The sequence below is a fragment of the Parasteatoda tepidariorum genome, chromosome 3 (assembly GCF_982258835.1).
Source record: "Parasteatoda tepidariorum strain Cologne lab strain chromosome 3, Ptep-v5.0, whole genome shotgun sequence".
Classification (NCBI taxonomy): Eukaryota; Metazoa; Arthropoda; class Arachnida; order Araneae; family Theridiidae; genus Parasteatoda; species Parasteatoda tepidariorum.
In genome coordinates this window covers 54850248-54870696 of record NC_141757.1, presented here as the reverse complement: position 1 = coordinate 54870696, position 20449 = coordinate 54850248, and the positions used below count along the sequence as shown (strand labels likewise).

Genomic DNA, 20449 nt, shown 5'->3' with positions numbered 1-20449 from the left:
TCATCCAGGAGTGCAGGCAACTGTTGACTTGATCCGACAAAGATTTGTCTGGCATTCCTTGAAAAAAGACGTCTCGGAGTGGACAAAATCCTGCTTGCAGTGTCAGAAGTCTAAGGTTCAGCGACACACAAAGTCTGAACCTGGTATTTATCCTCTTCCACGATGTCGTTTCAGCCATGTCCACATAGATATAGTGGGTCCATTACCTCCATCTAAAGGATACAGGTATTGTCTGACATGTGTTGACAGATATAGTCGATGGCCAGAAGCATTTCCAATGCCAGACCAGACAGCAAATACAGTGTCTGAGAATTTCTTTTCTGGGTGGATAGCTCGCTTCGGAGTACCAGATGTAATAGTGTCCGATCAAGGCACACAGTTCGAAGGCAATCAGTTCCAAGAATTGGCTCGATTTTTTGGGTGCGAAAAGAGACGGACCACAGCATACAATCCCGTATCAAACGAAATCGTAGAGCGATTTCACCCGCAACTCAAGAACGCTATCAAATGTCACTCTACTGATCGCTGGAGTGAAGTTCTACCAGTAATTCTTTTGGGCATTCGTTCCAGTTTGAAGCCTGATATCGGCGTTTCAGTAGCAGAGTTAGTTTACGGCTGTTCTTTAAGACTGCCTGGTGAATTTTTTAGATGTCATACAACTGATTTACCACAGTATCATGATTTCCTAAAGGTTTTACGGGAATATATGAATAGATTGCGTCCTGCTCCAACATCTCGCCACTGCCACAAAGACATTTTTGTGCATAAGGATTTATTATCGACAAGTCATGTTTTTGTTAGACAAGACTGCGTGCGCAAGCCCTTACAGCAACCATACGATGGACCTTATGAAGTATTACAGCGTAATGAAAAATTTTATGAGCTCAAAATTAAAGATAAAGAGGTCAACATAGGTATTAACCGCCTAAAACTAGCTTACATTTTGAGTGGAGTTGACAATGCAAGAGAACTCCGTTCAAAACGCACTGTCCATTTTTTATTACCTTAATGCTTGTATATCGTGTTATGCTTGCATGCACAATTTTATGGTTATAACTGCATACATGGTTACTGTTACATTGTTGTAATAGTTTTTTTTCGTCTTTCAGACTGGAGGGGGAGTGCCTGTGGCGTTGCGGTCTGAAATGCAAAGTCCGAATTACGAATCTCTGACGTTGGACTACGTAGCTTGCAGCCGGTAATTGACGTAAACCTCATACCTGAATGAAGATATGCGTGAAAGGCGAAATCAGTAAAACGAGCACAGTATGTTTTGAATATAACTTGGCCGCATCCTCACAGCTTGCTCTCTCTCTCCGTCGGTTCTAGCTAGCAGTCCGGCATGTTCTCGCCGGTTACCTTTTCGCAGTTTATTTCTATGCTGCTTCAATGTTAAAGTGGTTAAGTTTTATATATGTTAGAATGTTAAATTTACAAGTTTCCTAAATGTTAATAAAGATAGTTATTTATTTAAACTTAGTGTTATTTATGAAGAAACCTATAACCCGTTCTCGGAAACATTTTCATGTGGAACGCTTTCCTAGAGTTATATTTCTTTTTAGAGTTTAAGTGGGGACTCTAACAAAGATACCAACCAACCCCACAAGATTATGTACGGAAAAGGAAGCTTTGTGGCCCTTGTTGGGGAACTATGCCTAATTGTCGCATCATTCTGTCTACCAATAAATATCATTCTTGAATAATTTAGCATAGTGGGACAGAAATCATTTTTTTTTGTTAAAAATAAATAAATAAAATAGTGAATATACTTTAACTTATTATGAGCAAGATAATTTTCAAATAAAATAAATTTCTTAGAATACGATCCTTATTTTATATTTATTTTATGAAAATAGAGATAATATTATTTTGTTGTGAAGAATGGCAATTTAAGATAGTAAGTCTGCAAATGTTTAAATATATTTTTTAATTTAGGACCGCCGTTGAACAGCCGACCCAATTTTGGATTTACAACTACTAATGTTCAACTCCAGAGGCTTAAAATTTTGAAGAAGGGACAAGGGAACACCTGTGTCAACAAGGGAACTCCAGGATCAAGTATTTGGAGAAATTTGCCTTCGTGGAGGACTTTTTGATAGAACTCGCATTTGCGCTACATGGAAAGGAAAACCACGAAAACCTCCCAAAGTTATCATGATAGCGAGGGAACTCTAACCTATGATACACCTACAACTGAGGATGTTTTACATCAGCACTATTGTCGGTGTGAGTAGAGTGCGGAATTCGTACCCTCCAGCCATCGCTGGCATTCGAACCCGGTTCACCTCATTGGAAGGCGAGCGCTCTGTCCCCTGAGCCATCACGGCTCACATATTTGTCACAGCATAAACTGCGACTATTTATTTGAAGCATTGAGTATTGTCCTTACAAAAAGTTCAAAAATGTTTACGTGAAGAATACAAACAATGCCGACTCTTAAATTGTGTATAAATAGTTTTCTTTATTTAATTTTTTAATCGTCGTTGAATAGCTGACCGAATTTTAAGTACACGACAACTAAAGTTGCCTTGTAATTTTGAACTCAGGTAGTCACATTTTCAAGTAAGTTTGACTTTAATTGTGTTGGAGCCACAAAGTAGAAAATGGTAACGGGAATTCCAATATTCCAGCGAGAAAGAAAAATGACTAAAGTAAAATAAAAAAATAAAAAACGTATCTAGATGCCAGTTAGCAAGAATCACGAATGTCCAAGTTAATATTGCCTTATATTCTATTTGAATGAAACAAAACGTGACTTATGCTGAAGGTATGCATGTCACGTAAGAATACGTGCATCTGCAATATTTAACCTACAGCGAATTTGTTAATGAAATTTAGAAGAGAATTGACTGATGAATGACCCTCTATGAAACCGTGATTATCTGAAGCCGATGATACTAAGGTGGCAGTCCACAAAAAAATTTCAATTCTCCGCTGCATATAAATATATAAATTTACAGTAACGCAAAAAAAAAATAACGAAAAGACACGATAACAAATCTATAATTGTTTAACTTCGTCTGATATTATTACACTGATTAGAATCCAGGGGATTCCTAATTATTGGCTAGATTGATGATTAGATTCCCAATTAAATTTCTTTTATTTACATTAGGGTTTGTCATGGACTTTAAAAATGTTCGTTTAGACGTTATTTTCAATTCTCAGCACTTTTTCATTTAATATATTCGAAACTATTGAAGGAGATAGTTGCAGTATTTATATTTTTAAATTGTATTTAAAGTTTTGCTTTTAATCATTTTCTTCTTATCAGTGTTAGCCTAATCAGCAGAGATTTAATTTTGATCTATGAGTTTGCCTGTGTGCTTACAAGTGGTTCGTACTGCTACACTATTTGACAATATAGTAAACAGATACTCCTGCATCCTAATAAGAATGTTTTTTAAAACTTTCACATTTTGCCATTGGATTGACATTTGAACGATGCTTATACCAGAAAGAAATTACTTTAAATCCCAGTTGCAAAAACTGATGGTACTGAAACAGCAAAATTTTATAATATTGATAAATTTCATTGGGAACATTTTCGCTTTTAATTGCGTTAAAAGATAAGATCATGTTATTAATATAATGTATGCTTGTGTAGTTTTTTCCAGCAAGTATGAAGCTCTTCCAAAAAATCCGCAAATATCATGATGGGGAGATTTAAGCTCTTATTTTATGCATTAAAAAAGCAGTCCATACTGGAAACAGAAAGTTTAAATCATAAAAAAAAGTTTTAATTAAAAACACTTCTATAACCACTTTCCTAATAATAAGATTATTTGAATAGTGATTTTTAGCTATCAGAAAGCAGTGCCGAAAGCAGCAAAGTATTTGACAGAAAATTTTATTAAAATAAGTTCCAGATTACTACCGAAGGAAGCTGTTCAACAACTTAGGCTGGTTCTGTTGCTGGTATGAAAAGTATTGTGCATACTTAAGTTTATATTTATAAGATACTTTTTTTTACTTCAAGAAACCAGAGTGGAAAATATCTTAATTTACTTTATTCCATTTAACGGAAAATATAATATTGAATTATCTCTTTCAGCAGACTTGTCCTTCGAATGTCCTTTACCAAGCAAATTTAAACTTGTTCCTCAATTTTAAAATAATCTTATCAAGCTTATTTCCTTAAGCTCATTTCATCAATTTTAAGCTCACTAAGCAATATATCAACACGAGCACTTTACTACAAGGTGATGAAAACTAACTATATATGATAACTTTAACTACGCCATAAGGGTTTTCTTTTCAAGAAAGGAAAATTCCCTAAAGGTAAATGAGCTTTGCGTACAATTTATCAGGTTGCTGCTAAAAAAATAATTTATTTAAAATGTTGAAAGAATAGAAAAAAAAACTTAACTATAAACTGTTTGCTAGAGTAGATGAGATGGATTTTCCAAAAGTTTTAAGATTGTTTAAGCACGCGTATACAAAGTTATATGGTTATTTGAATCGGCATGCAATAAATCACTGCCGTAGAAACTCTTAACCTAACTTTCCTGAAGATTGATGCAAACGCATCAATGCATGAATCCAGAGTACGAATACGCTTATTAAAATTGCAGGGGGTTAAAGGTATTTGCCGTCATTAATATTGTGAATTCCTTGAATTCAGATCTTTCCATTACCCTTCGAAAGTTTAAAGGAAGGGATTGAATAGGAGAACTGATTAATGTTGGCGTATTTAAATTTTGAAAACATGGATTTGAGAGAATTTTCATTCGCTCTACGCGTTGCTTAATCCAGCCTAAAATTGCAATTTTAAACTAAGTTTATGAGTATATTGGTTGCAGCATTTTCTAGCATTGTGGAAATATTTAAGGGGTAATATTTTAAAGTGATAATCAGGGAATATATTTGTTACGACATAATTTTATACTTCTCGTTAGGTTTATTTACTTGTTTCTCGTATTAAATGCAGGTAGATCATCCCTAATTTTAAGTAAGTATGACACTTTTTTCACATGCTGCTACGAGGGGATTTTAATCATCTTTGTTAGTATCCTCTTTTAAAAAAATATTTATTATCAATGTAGGCAGATATAAATTGATTAATGGATAACCTAATCGTCAAATCCCACAATCAGGAAAAAATTAGAACACACAAATTTATATTCAATGAACTGATAACGAGTTTTCAGAGGATTATCTTGCTATCTAACAAGGTATTAGTTATTTTTATTTTTAAAAGGGAAACAGCAAAACGTGAATACTGAAAATCATGATTGTTTATTTGAACAGTGCTTATTTCACTAGTAAACACTGTGAGTTCGAAATGATTTGCTGCGCGTAAATTATAAATTCACGTCCATTTTTTTTTCTTTTATGAATTACAATTTCCCAAGTATGGTCTGTAATTCCTATATTGTAGTTTCCATGTAATTCTGATATATTGCACGTATAATTCAAAAATATAGTTATTCGATAGTATTAAATGCACTGTAAAAAATTTAATCTGTCTTAACACGAAACACTATTTCTTAACATAAAATTGATTTGCAGATTTAACATACGCGTAACACAAAGAAAATATAACGACAAATTCAAACAAGGCCTAATAGAACAGTAGCAAATGGAAATTTAATATTATAAAATTATGTAGTAAAATTGATAGGTTTTTGAATATTAAAATGTAATAATCCTTATTGCACAATAATAGCAATAAACTTCAGCCATTTTAAACTTGGTTGTTAAAAACCTACCAGTGATAGCCCAAAGCTGCTAAAATTGTTTTTTCGGAAGCGGAAATAATTTAAGAATGATATGAATGTGCGTAGGTTTGGTGTAAACATTCTAGGATGTATGTGTTTAGATTTAACTACATCCCTCTAAGTGTTCAATTTGATGTTAGCTTGAAATTAAGTATTCCTTCACAAATATTTTTGGGTTGTAAATCACTGAATTCGTAGAGCTGTTATAATTCTTGAATACACCCTTTACTTAGACGTATTTTGGCAGATTTTTGCATTATAACTACGCTTGAAAAACTGATTGATTATATTACAAATTACGTATTTTTCGAGACATAGCTTGCTATAATTATCTCATATGTGTATTTAAAATCCTTAGATCTGATCAGTATTAGGAAAGATCAAATCTACGATCCAATTTTCTTCAATATTTTTTTTTCATGCTTATGGTCCTAAGTTCACAATAAAACTAGAAAAAAAATGCATTCAAATTGTTTTTCCCAAAAGATAATATAATGAAAAGTAGTTTCATTTTTCGTTCATTGTTTGTCTTACTAATATTTTAAAGGTCTAAAGCATACGACAGTACGTTTTTTCATAGTTTTAATTTCTCTGAAAGAAAATAGTCTTTAGCCGTCAGTTTTAAATTATGTTTGACGAAAACTATTTTCCGTTTTAAGCAAATACATGGAAAAGCTAGTTACTTATTGCTTTCGAATTATGAGTTTTACAAAGAAGATTTGATTAAAAATGAGTTTAATTTTTCAGACAATATTATCCGAGGAAAAATTATATGATGTATAGCATAGCATTAACACAATCCTTGCTTCAATTTAATTTTTTCCTAAGATAAATAAATTTGAGCTTTAATACATAGTTTTTTCATTCAAGAAAATAGAAGGAAAAAAAATACTCTGTACTTACATTTTCTTTTGAATAATAATGAAAAGTGTTCCGAAGAAATTTATGGGAGAGCGTCTTTTAAAAAATGGTAAAGTAAACAAAATCATTTTACTTCATTAAATATTTTTTACTTAGAGTAAAAATTATCTCGATAAAAAAACTAGAGTAAATAAGTTTGCAGAGTCTACCTTTCAATTTAAAAAAATGTTACTTGGAAGCAAGTTGAAATTACGGTGAATCCCATGTTTTAGAAACGTAAAACGAAATGAAAGAAAAGTTTAAAATAATTATGTTTAATCTAAGGAAGCATTTTCTTGAGGAAGAATGTTCTCTTGAAATAAAATATATAAAAAAAAGAAGGAAAAAAATGAGGGTGAGAATGAGTGAAACAAAAAAAAAAATATTCGCCTTGGAAATAGAATATAAAAGAGAAAAGCGATGGTTGCAAAAAGAAAAATGAAACGCTTCAAAAGCAGCTAATGAACAAAAGAATTGCAACAGAAAAAGTAAAACGATTTCAAAAGAACAAACTTGATAATGTGGAAAAGCGAAAGGTAAATTTTTCAGAATTGGAATTTTCTAAAAGGAAAGCGTGACTTTAATTATACAACGAAAAACAAATTCATCGGATTTGTTTAAAATCTTTATAATGAATGCGACAAAGATATAATTAAAAGTTTGTTTCTTGAATCTTAATAAAGCCATTTATATGAGTTTATTTTCCTGGATTCTCTGCATTTTTTTTCAATTTATTGTTATGCTAAATGCGCTTTCATATGCCAGTTTTATCTTTTATTCGGGTTTCTTTATTTCATTGGGTTTGTGTGTTTATTTATTAGATTTGTGCATGATATAATTAAAATTTAAGCATTTTGATAAATTGAAAAAAAAAATATCAAAAATATTTATGCATTCTATTGTTGTTATAAAAACGAAGACAATGGTTTGGAAAAACTCTAGGTGCATTTTATATTGAGATTATCATGTATGTTGCGTGTTATATGCAAATGAGATATGAACATTTATTCGTAACAAGTTCTTCAGTTTATTTTTCCAGCATATTTCTCAACTATTTACATGATTAATAGAAATAATTTTCCATGCGAATGATCCCAATTTCTGTCTTGAATTTTCCATCTCTCACGCGTACAAGAGAATACTCTATGTAAGGAGGAATTAAATCTATAGCCTAATCCATTGCTGTGCACTATAGATGCGCTGTTAGAATTTTCATTTTAAAATTATCGTAAAATCACCGGTAACAGTATGTCCATTCAATTAACTGGAAAGTTTACGGTAAAGAATATTTAATACCTTTACGGTTTTAAAGCCGTTTACAATAGTATGGTTAAAAAACTACGATTACAAAACTAAACGTTTTTGTTTAACCATTTACTACCAGCATGGTTTCAAAACCACAGCAATGAAATTTGACTGGATATTTAAGAATGCAGTCTTGTGGTGCTGCCATCCATGCGTGAATTATATTATCGTATTCTAATAGCCTTAGGTGACAATGCGCTGAAAATTCTTCAATGTTTGAAAGGAATGAAGGAATTAATGCAGTGTCAAGATATTGAAAAATTAGTCCTTGCGGCTATAATGTGTACCCAGCTGCAAGGAACTAAGTATATTCCTTACGTGGGCCTAGTTGGTGGGATAAATTTCTGATTGTTTAACCATCATACTAGATTAAAACAGTTAATAAACGGTTTTTCTCTCAGTTAACAATTTGAATAGCTTCTTATTTATGGTTATTTAGTAGTTTTGTTTGGATATGGTAAAATAAGAACTAATCAAATTGTTATTTAGCAATATTTTTCGAGAAATTTCCAAATGTGTAAAAATCAGATGTGCTTTACAACTATCAATAAAAATCTGATTTATTCTTTTTGTCTTTTGTCTCATAGTTGTGGTGTGTTTCGGATAATTGACTTATTTTCAACAATAAATAGAAGCCTCATAAAAGTTAATAGGGTGTGAATGGGGGAAGCAAAAAGAAATAATCCATTGGTTGTAATTTTGAACTACTGATATTTGGCTAATTGTAACTTAACCATTTGCTTACGGCTAATATAATAAGTGGACCAGAAAGCAGGATTCATCGTGCTGAACATCGCAACGCATGGTTAATGAATGACAAACGCGACATGATATCAGACAAATAAGTAGGAGTCAATTAAACTAGTTCTGAATATGCTGTAGTAGACAAATAATTTGAGTTCATATACTTGTGAATAAGTATTAGAGACTTTTTACTGTGATAGAACAAAAAAAAAAAAAGATTTTCTGAAGCATAAATAAAAAAAATGTTAAATTTAGTTTTTTAATGTATTTATGGGTGATGAAGTGGTGGTATAAGTTATTAGGATTCATTTCCTTCTGAGCAACTACCATTTTTTGAATAATATTTTATACAGTACATAGTAAAACATGTGGTGAGTTGTACAATGTATGAAGCAGAATTTATAAATTCCTCCCCCATGATTAGAAAGAATCATTTGGAGGTGTTGATTTTGACTGGCTTTAAAAACCTGCATATATTTAGGATAACAATGCATGTAAATGAAACAGTATCCAGCGTATACTTAATATAAGCGGCCTTAATATAAAATATCTGAATCAAATTCCTATTTTGTGGAGATCTGGGTTGCAGCCAATTCATTAATTAATAAAATACATGAATATAATATAGTGTGTATGTATATAATTTGTAAAGAAAGAGTATTGAATGAATTTGGTTTCACATTTAATCACAACTTCTAAATTTACGAAATGTATTTATTTATAAATTTATATCTGAAAAATATTACTTCATAAGAATTCAGTGATTAGTTATTTATGGTAAGAGGGTATTTTATAAATCTTAAAAATTATGAGGTGTTTGACATAAGAAATACTAATTAGAATGCAAGTTTATGCTGTATTTTTTTCTCCCCCCCCCAAAAAAAAATAAAAGAAATTTCATTTTACTTTTACTTGTTTACGGAAAGATTTCTTTATTTTATTTTTAAAACTTTAATGAATATATCCAAAATACGTGTTTGTAAAACAAGCTGCCAGAATTTATTCTGATGTGGAGAAAAAGCTGCTTAATTAGCCCACGTGTTCTTTATTACTATTTACTATATTTTAGATATTTTTTATTTCAATTCATTTTTGAATAACAAACATTTCTGAAATAATTAATTGTATATATGATACAAACATGATACAATACGATTTATACATCTAAGTTGATAATAAACGATTTTATAAATCCTATTAACTTTCAATTTTATGTAATATACTTGTTATTTTGTATAATATCTTTTTTCGAAAAAGTCATGCGTGATAAAATACAAGCAAACGAAACAAACCAAACATGATAAAATAACAAAGTATTTCTTAGTATCAACATTTAAATGCACTAAAATATTTCGTGATCCGCTTTATCATTATTTTATTTGAGATTAAAGAGCGCAGGGATATTAAGACCTAAGTGAATGTTACAGGTGCTTATTATTTTGTAAACGAAACTTCTTAAATGTCTATCGGGAAAATAAAATATATATATATATATATATAATTTTCATTTTAATCCAGGCTAAAATTTTAAGCTGCTTTTAACGGGGATTAGTTCATGGATTGACATTTTTTTTATCTATTTATAGGAATAAAAGTAATCCGAAAAATGGGACGAATTTGAACGCTTTTAATTGTAAATAAATTTACATTAATATAACATTATTAAATAAAATTAAATTAATATAAAATTAAATATGTTTTTCCAGGAATTATTTTTTATTTTTATTATTTTATTATTATTTTACTTTTATTTTATTAATAACAATTAATCTTATTACTGTTAACTTCATGCTTATTACTACTGCATACGTTTTATTGTTCCATGCAATAAATACCTGAAGTTCCGAAAGTATGCAATTGCAATTCTTGTATTTACAAAATTAAACGTTTTTATTACGAATTCTACATTAAAAACTATTTTTTATCAATTATAATTTAAATATAAATTTAGGATTTTACATGGTTAGTATAGTTAAAATTACTGCATTATGGTATACAGTGTTTCTGGCTCTTTGGACACACCATAAAGATGGGCATTTTATACGAAAGCCTTTCGCTTATGATTTTTGTAAAATAAGCAATAAAATACGATTTCATAATCTATAATAAAATTTTGTAAATGTATTAAAATTTAGAAATTTCACATTGATATCTTGAAGCATGACTTAAAATCATTTATTCAATTCAATTAAATTTGTACTTTTGTATCTTTTACTGAATGCGTAGTATTAAAAGAGATAATTTTGATAACCAGAATTTCCGGTAAACAGTTGCACCGGTAAACAGCACATTAATTTCAACAGAAGTTTTTTTCTCCGTTCAAATTTAAATTCAAATCCCAAGGGAAAACAAACTGTTACGAAAGATTCAAAATTTCTCAATCGAAAATGCATTTTGGAATTTCTGGAGTGCAATAATATTTCGAACGTTACGATTGATTTTACGGTTTTTACCGTTTACATGCAATGCTCCAAATAATGAGCATGTATTTTGAGCGACATTGAATTTAGTCAGTAATTTAAGTCTGAAAAATATTATTTTTGATATATTTAAATGTTGAAGTATTTTTATTAATTTAAAATTTGAAGTATTTTTAGTGAAATATTTTGAAGTAACATTAAAAGTATTTATTGCATTTAATTAGGTTCAGTTTCCGCGATTATTTGATTTTTTTCAGGAATTTTAGAACATAATATAATATAATTTATAAATTTAATATAATTTTTTACCCTGCTTCTAATATAATATTTACCGAAAATCCAATTTTTATAATACGAAAATAATATTTGTAAGATTTCAAAGGGATAATATATTCCACTGTTATTCCTAACAGAGTAGAATTTTTATCTTATTTTTTTTTAATTCAAAATATTAGATGTATTAAAAATGTATTTTTCCATTTTTTTTGGAACAAAGGCTTTTCAAGAGTTTTATTTTTAGAATTCAAATGAATTATTATGACACATATTCAAGATAAATATTTTTTTGAATGAAAAAGAGAGCATGATGATCATGTACAGTTTCAATTTCTTTTGACTAAAATTTGCTGATGAAAGAATGACAGAGACAAAATACTTAGAAGTAACGAGACTTGTACTCTTTTAATACTCAGTGTTTTCCTCTTTTGTTGAAATTCTAACTATTCAAAATAAATTCTTTCTGATATTGTCATAGCTCTCAGGGGGTTGTAATACTTTTAGAGTTATTTGACAATGATAGAGTTAAAATTTATTAACTAGATTAACTAAAATTTATTAACTTTATTTTCTTCAATGTGTTTTTTTCAATGCTATTACATAGATTGTTGCTATTGATAGTTTTTCCTTTATCATTCTTTTGATTTATTTCTATTTGTTTCATTGTTTCATTTGTCTCATTAATTTCTTTTTATTCGTCTCAATGACTCTTTTCATTATTTTTTCGGATTTCTAAGAGATAAAACAAACAATGGCTTCGTTAGAAAAATAAGATTTTCTGATTCAAATTTGGAAGATCTAAATATCTGTCACTAAAGCCTGGATAATCAATAGTTTTAATTTTTAAGGACAGCATGGATAAAACAAGTTATAACCTGTTACACCATTCTACGCCATTAGAATATTGTTTTTAAAAGTAAATTTGGAGAAAATAAAGTGAAAATCAAATCCTAGAGTCAAACGCAAGTAAAAAATACTAAAAAGTAAAAGCCCAATTATAAAATTTAAATGACCAAAATTTAATGAACCAACAAGATTTTTAAAAAAATCCGGGAGCAATTTGTAATGATGTCATGAACGCATAAATTGTGCTCCTTTTGGGGTATTTCAAAAACTATTCTTGGAGAATATCTAGAATATCTCATGAATGTATAATCATTTTATGCATTAAAAAAAGTTTAATATGAATAAAATTCTATATTATTTTCATGGTCATCTAAGTGAATACCATTTTGTTCTGACCGAGGATATGAAACAATCGTAACCACTGTCAATAAGAAAAGCTCCTGCCAAGCGCTCATGTCTCAAAAATGGAACAACGTTTAAAACACCTTTGAAAAAATTTTCACACACTTTTTTTATTGTCTTTAGATGCTCTGTAATAAAGAATTTATGAAATTTCAAGCTGTTTGTTTGATCCTTTCTTAATTCGGCATTCAAATAATTAATTCATTTTTGTAAGAAATATTTAATTTTTTCCTATAAGGTTACTAGCATTCAGGTTGAAAACAAAGCAATTAATATCATTTGGGTCAGTTGTGGTACTTTAATGTAAATTCAAGCTTTAATAGAAGAGTAAATGTTTCAAAAAAGGAAATATGATTTACCAATTTATATGAAAACAAAATTAAAAAAAATCTTAATTTTTTGTAATATAACAATACGACCAAGTATAATGCACAATGAAATAAAGTTTAAAAAAAAAAAAAAAAAAAAACAGTTCATTTTAACCATACCATAACAAGAAATTACTGAATTAAGATTAATTATGCTATTTTAAATATTTATAGAACAGCATTCTTTACGGATAGAGAAAAACTTGAAAGTATGCGTTTAATAAATGTATTTATTTAAACGAATGGAAAAAAAGATAAAATGAAAACAAAGCCAAATTAATGGCATTTGTTAAACAACTTCAGAATCGATTGATAAATATAATAAAAGAGTTTCCTTGGACATTTCTCTCAATGAAATTTTTCTTCATCGGGAGTGCATAATACCCCCATTAGCCCTGAAGATTAGAGAAAAGTAAATACGTAAATAAGTGCTTGGCAATTATATTGTTATTGAAAATGGATAAACATTCTTAGAAATTCAATATTTGTAAGAAAAGGAATAAGTAAACACCAGTGGTTTGTTTAAGTTTCAATTAAAGTTTTAATTGCTTCGGTTTTCGAAAATAGAAAGAAGAAAAAAAAAATTCCGATTTAATTTATTCATAATTAGAATTACATAATGGAAAATTAGAAACATAAAATGTATTACTCAAAACGATTAGTTACTGTTTTTACTATTTATAAAAGCAGTTACTTTTCATTAAAAGAAAACGCTTGTATGTATTTAATACATGCAGATAAATAAATATAGATTTTCACTGAATATACTTACAATTATACTTACTTATACATGAACAATAAAAAAAAAATTATGATTTAAATGAGTATTCATGAAATTGATTTTTACTCATATTTATAGGTAAACATTATTTTTAACTCTTATACTTACAAAAGTCCGTGTAATAAATAATTAAATTTTAAATTGGGATTAATGTTAAATTTGAGTTCAAATGTGCAAATCAAACTGTCAAAACATCCTTTAATAAATTTATTTGTGGATATATCTGTAAGTAAATTAACAGCTAAAAGCCTGAAATTTGAAAAATGTTTTTATCGATATACTGGCAGTGTTATTTATTTTTAGAAGAAATCTCGATAATGATCTGCATTAAATAGCAAAATGTAGAAGAAAAAAAAACTGAAATCAAAGTTTTGAATCAACATAATGTTACATAATGTTATATACCAACGTGACAGATCACATCTATTTCCTAGATACAATAGAAATTTTTTAGGGAGTATGAATATTAAAATAAAGTTTCAATTCAATTTTTACACTAACTACAATCAATTCTAAAGTATTTTGTTTTAAAAACAAAACATCAGGACAACAATATATACAATGAACAAATATTTACTGAAATGCTCAAATGGATGATTGGGTATGCTTTGCGCTTCGTAGACTGAGGCAAAAAACGTGAATAAATCAATTGATCAAAAATACTGATCGCAAATTATGTAAGGATTAAAAGAAACACATTTGCTTCGCTTGCAAATCTGCAATGTGAAACGTTTTAGTTTTACAATGCATTTCTGTTCTTCATTTGTATATTAATTGTACCCCTGGATTTCTGACTTTTGTATTATTTCTTTGCATTATTTCTAGCCATACAATTTCGTTAATTTAAATTCAATCTGCAATTTTATTTTGTAATCATTTTAGAAAAATGAAGCAAAAAACAACGTGATTAAAGTACAGATAAAGTTCAGAAATAGGCATACTATAGTTTCGGTTCACTAAACAAGAGTTTTCATCAATGTTTAAACGCCAAATCACAGAGAGAAAGTAAAGAGATAATCCCGTGTAAAGTTTTTTTTTTTGCTCCAATATACTAAAATAATTTCAAATTAAAATTGTTAAACAATAAACAATATACAATATTGACAATATATACAATATTAAGATAAACAATATTGTATGGCAAAAGTAAAAAAAATTAGTGTTAAAATAGATATATCTAGGAAGCAAAACAGTGCATTGGGAAACTAAAAAGCTTCGAATAGCGGAGTTGCAAACAGAGTATCTAAATATAATACGATATAAAACTATCCAGAAAATCCAGAAAGATCAGATCATGACTGAATTAGGTTAAAGGGTGTGAAGGGAAAGGGATGCCTATAACCTAATTTACAGCGCTATCTGGTTTAAAACGAACGAAGTTAATTTCCAGTTTCTCACTAACATATGCCTGCAGCTCTGTTAATAAAATTGAAATGTGTTGATTTCTGAAGCAAATATAAATTTAATCATTTTAGTATGAATTTCATTTATCTGATACAATTTACTTTATCCAGTCACGAATTGCGTTACATTTTGTTTTCATGTATAAAGAAATTGTAATATTTAAAAAAATATAAGAAACTAGAAGTTACGAAGTTGTGTAGACAAAAGTACACTGGGAGAACTATAGAATAAAAAAATAACATTGGATAATTAATTCAAGAATTAGTTTGAGAATTATTAAATGTTTAACGTGTATGAAAAAATACCATACGGGCCACTCTACAGGCTGCAGGAATGCAATTACAGAGTTGAGATTTAGCAAGCTGAAAGGACCATATTTGCTTATAAATTCAACACGGAGCTCTTTTTTTTCTTTCGTTTTTGAAATTATAATTTGTTCGAAATTTATTGCAATTTTAAGTTTTTTTCTTGCAAATACGTTGTTACTATCTTTGTTCTTCGCTACATTTTGTTCCTCTTAAAAAATCTGTAACACTTAGAGACTTAAAACGACGAAGGTATGTAGAAAAAACAAGGAATATGGAATTTAAAAAAATTAAATATCGACAGGTAGTTCAAGAATTATTAACCATTAAACCTGTTGGGAAAAAATACTATGGATGGTCAATCTGTAACCTGCTCATATGCAAAGACGTGCTGAAAACTTGACGGGCTAAAAAAGACACTTTGTTAAGGAATTTTATTAAGGAATTTTGTTTTGAAATTCCAATTTATTTGAAAGTTAAAACAAATTATGATTTTTTTCATCTTTTTTGCTTTAAATATAGACTATTTATTCATTGTTTTAGAAAATTCAATATTTCCTCTCCAGATCATAAAGTTTGAGTTTTATAAGTACACGTTCAAGTTGATCTCAATCAAAAGTAGCAGAGGGAGGGAGAATACATGTTCCAGATATAAATCGCAGATAGATACATTTATAGTGAAATTTCTAAAAATTTGAATTGTTGTAAGCAACGACAACGAGTAAAATAAAGTCCCATTTATTTCTTCTTACTTAGTCACACAATTTTCATTCCTTAGATTAATTTTTTTTAAGTGCAGATGATTACTTTTTAAATCTAATAAAACAGCAATTTTTACAATTAACCTGTTTACAAAATGTTCTTACATAAAGCTGCAATAATTGTAAATAATGAAAACAAAATAATTTGGATTTTTGAGGACATTATTGAAGTTTAAAAAAACAAATACAATTATGAATGAGGAGCAGTTACGGATTTGATAAATGGAACCTTCTAGTATCTCAAAGATAAATAATTAGTTTGACTGTTTTAAGGAACTTTTTAAGCTATTATATACACCATTATAAATTTTACAAAAAAAAAAAGAATAAATAACAATTTATGTAATTGTTCCTTTTTGTTTGAATATGGTAAAATGGTAATTTATTCAATTGATATTTTACCATATTCAAGCAAAACAGCAAATTAATCATAAATGAGATGGTAATTAAACTGTTAACTCTGAGAAAAACCATTTATTAATTGCTATCATCTAATATAGAACAAGCAGAATTTTATCGCACCAACTAAGCCCACCTAATGAAGCTACTTAGTCCCTTGCAGCTGAGTACATATTATATCAGAGAGGGCTAATCTGTCAGTCTCATGATCGTTAGAACGAGGGTTCGAATTACAGCGTTGACACCGTAATACTTCTTCCATTACTTTCAACACATGAAGAGTTTTCAGTGTTCCGAACTCTCCATTGCCCATTACATAATAAAAAGCCTAGCTTCAATGTCCTGTTAAATCTATTTTTTTACGGTTTTGAAACCATGCTTCTTGTAAATGGTTAAAATTTTTTTATAGTTTTGCATTTATGGTTTTACAACCATATTAGTTTGTTACACCTGAAGGGTGACATGAATTTCGATCAGTGAGAACTGCCTTGTGAGAGAAGCAGAGCAGTGGAAAAGAGCCCTAAGACAAGTAGAAAGACTTTTTCTAGAACTGTTTTCAGGTGTGGCAACTGCGGCTGGGAGAGATTGATTGTTTGAACAAAGAATGTGTGGGTGATATTCTATTGTAGTTTTCACGAGGATTAGGGGGCTTGCCCCCCTAATTCCTTCAGAGAGAGTTTTTTTGTCCTTGCCTGAATGTGGTAGGCAAGAAAATAATTTCTACTCAGGGGCAAGGAATTTTCCTTGTGTCTTATATCCATATACATCGTTGTGAAAGTTTAAAACCAATTTTATAGAATTGTAAAATTCTTTTCTTCAAGATGTGGTGTTTGCACCACTGTATTTAGTGTTGTTTGATTCCTCCAATAAATTATGTAAGTTGTCTTTAATTTTGATTCTGTCTTTCTTTCTAGAGCCATGTTATTTTTTCTAAAATATTGTCTTTCACTAGGATTCACTATTCTTTTTTAGCTTCCGCTATATATCTTTTTTTAGATCACGCGCCGGTCTTATATGCCCACGTGCCGGCAGTAATTATCTTATAACTTAATTCATTTTTCTTGATTGAATTATTTCCTTTCAGTTACCTGCTTGATTTAGGTAAGAAAGTAAGATATGTAATTTATAATATAGTGATTTATTTATCACTTAATTATTAACTCTCTCGAGTTAATTCCAGCTTGTTTCTTGTATCTTGGATACATCATGTGTAAACACACATGCTTCCCTTATATTTTATCTATGTTTATTTATCTCAACAAGCTATATCATAGTTGTTAACGGATTTAAAACCGTAAAGATAAAATAAGTTCTTTACCGTAAAGTTTACTGTTAATTGTATGGACAGACTGCGGCAGGTTACTTATCCATAATTTTAGAATAAAACTTTTAACTGTAGTTCAACAGTATATAACTCTATAAATTTATTTATTAAAATTTTTTCTTTAACAATAAAGAAACATTGCACAGACTATAGAATATATTATGGAATGGATAATTTAATCGGAATACATAGCTTTAATTGGTGTTATTTTGTTTATTTCAACATGTTAATCTTGTAATAATTTATCTTTCTGAATTATTTTTAACCATGGAAATCTGTTCATAATTGCACTTACTCTCACGCAAAGCGTATTTAAAGTTGCCCAAAAAATCCAACTCCAGACTAAAATGAAATATAGTTAAAGCACAAAATAGTTTTGATCGGAATTATTTCGCTATTTTCAGCGCGTGTGTTTTATGTTAATATATGTTTCGAAATTTAATTTAAAAAATATAAATTTGTACATAAATGTACTTTCTCTCACGCAAATCATCCTTAAACTAACCGCAAAATCTAATCCGAATCTAAAATAAATTTGTGTCCGTTATAGTTAAACATAACACAAACTAGTGCTAAAAATAGGGAAATAAATGGTGACTGTTTTTCATTTAGAACAAAATGTAAAAATAAGAAAAGCGAGAAAAAAAGGAATATAAAAAACTACCAAATAGTTGGGAATTTTTTTTGTCGGAAGCTGGCATTTTTTTTGTTTACTCTACCAACGAAAAAACATCCCCTGCACAGCTGTTACTACCTTACATTTACTCTTTTTTACTTGCATGCAGCCCAGTCGCCTAATTTAAAATTCTCGAGAAAAGTTCAAAAATATATATGGAGAATTTTTACAGCCACTTTTCTCTTAGAGTGCAGAAACACTTCGGAAGGAAATATCGGTATAGCACTTAGCCAGATAACGTCTTTGAGCATCGAATTCTATGAGGGCGCTCAAATCACCTCTCCGCAGTATTTTCTTTCACGTTTTATGCTCGAATAACAATAAAATGGCTGTAATAGAAAACAATTGGGATGAAAGAAAATGGTCGACGCATTATTTCAGTAAGACTTTTCAGATTTTCCTCAAAAGTAATGTGTTTGTCGTCGTTCTGTTTTAATGGGCACAAATATTGGCCACATTTGTTACATATTTTCCGGGAAAATATTATATTTGGGTTTGGTTTTAGACCGTTTTTTTAAAAAATTAACTGCACGGAAATTGTTAAGTTCATGCGCATATTGATATTTCTTAGGGGACATATACCCTTTTTTGAAGTTACTGTAAAATAAGATTATTATCATCGCATTATCAATATAATATGTAATGTTTAAAATCTTCGTTGATTAATATTATTTCAATTACAAACGCTAATTACTATATAAGAAAATATTATTATCACTCTCATATCTGGTAAACGAGTAGGTTATGCTATATTGTCACAGATCCAGTGATTGGTATTAATTTAGTGTTATTGTGAAATTGGTATATGAATATATTTCAAATTTTATTAAAAATAAAATTTTATGAATCAAATTTTATGAATTTTTCGGTATTCCTTTTTATATTTTATCCATGATTTTAAATAGTTTTAAGAAATTTTGAAACTCTTAACTGCTCTTTTTTTCTCATTTCACACGAGTTTTAAATGGAAATTAACTCACAGGTTACTATTATTGTCATATTTTTTTATGATTTAATATTGCTTTAACTAACTTACTCGAGTACTTCGGTGATTTTTTTAAAATTTTATTTGAGTAATTTGATTTACCAAATTTATATAACTTTTTTGAAACTTATACAAACAGGAGTAAATCCTGTTTGTGAACTTTACAACTTTACTTTTTAGTGAATTTGTATTCCCGTCAAGCATTGTACTGGTTTACACAGATGACTGTTCCATATGAATGCTACTTATTTGGCTCGAGCTTTGTCGGTATATCGAGCTAAGATGCGATTGTATTTTCTAGGGCCTTCATGCACTTCTCAGGTTACTGTAGCAGTAGCAATATTACACCTATTCCTTTAACGTATGATTTAACCTTAATTGTTTATGATATTTTTAACCTTTGTCCACTAAATTAGATAATGAGCAATGATTTTAAATGTAACATTAGTAGTGTAACATTAGTTGTATTATTAGCTAGTACTTTTCTACTCAATATAAGAAATTCGCATCTGGGCAGTTAAGACTGCGTGCAAGGAGCTTTGATTCGATCAATGATCCCCACAAAATTCGTAAACTACAAATCGCTTGTTACCGCTTGTCTGTGTTACTTATCTTGAGTTTAATAATTGTCACCTATTCCTTTGCAGGACTGGGCGTGTGTGCCACCGTCCTCCGTTTCTTGTTCCGGGGGTGGGGGCTATCGTGATGGTGGGTTATTCATTTCCTTAAACCCACAACGGACGGGGTGGCGCACTTTACTCTTAATATACAAGGATATCGGTCTCATTTGTTACATATTTTTGAGAAAAAAACTACTATTTTTGTTTTAGTTT

The 20449-nt window shown here is 29.3% G+C and overlaps 1 protein-coding gene across 2 annotated transcripts in view; it reads right to left on the bottom strand.

Moving 5' to 3' along the window:
• The window catches only part of LOC107453216 (uncharacterized), a 144603-nt gene that overhangs the window by 61878 nt on the left and 62276 nt on the right, over nt 1-20449 (bottom strand). The window lies entirely within an intron of this gene.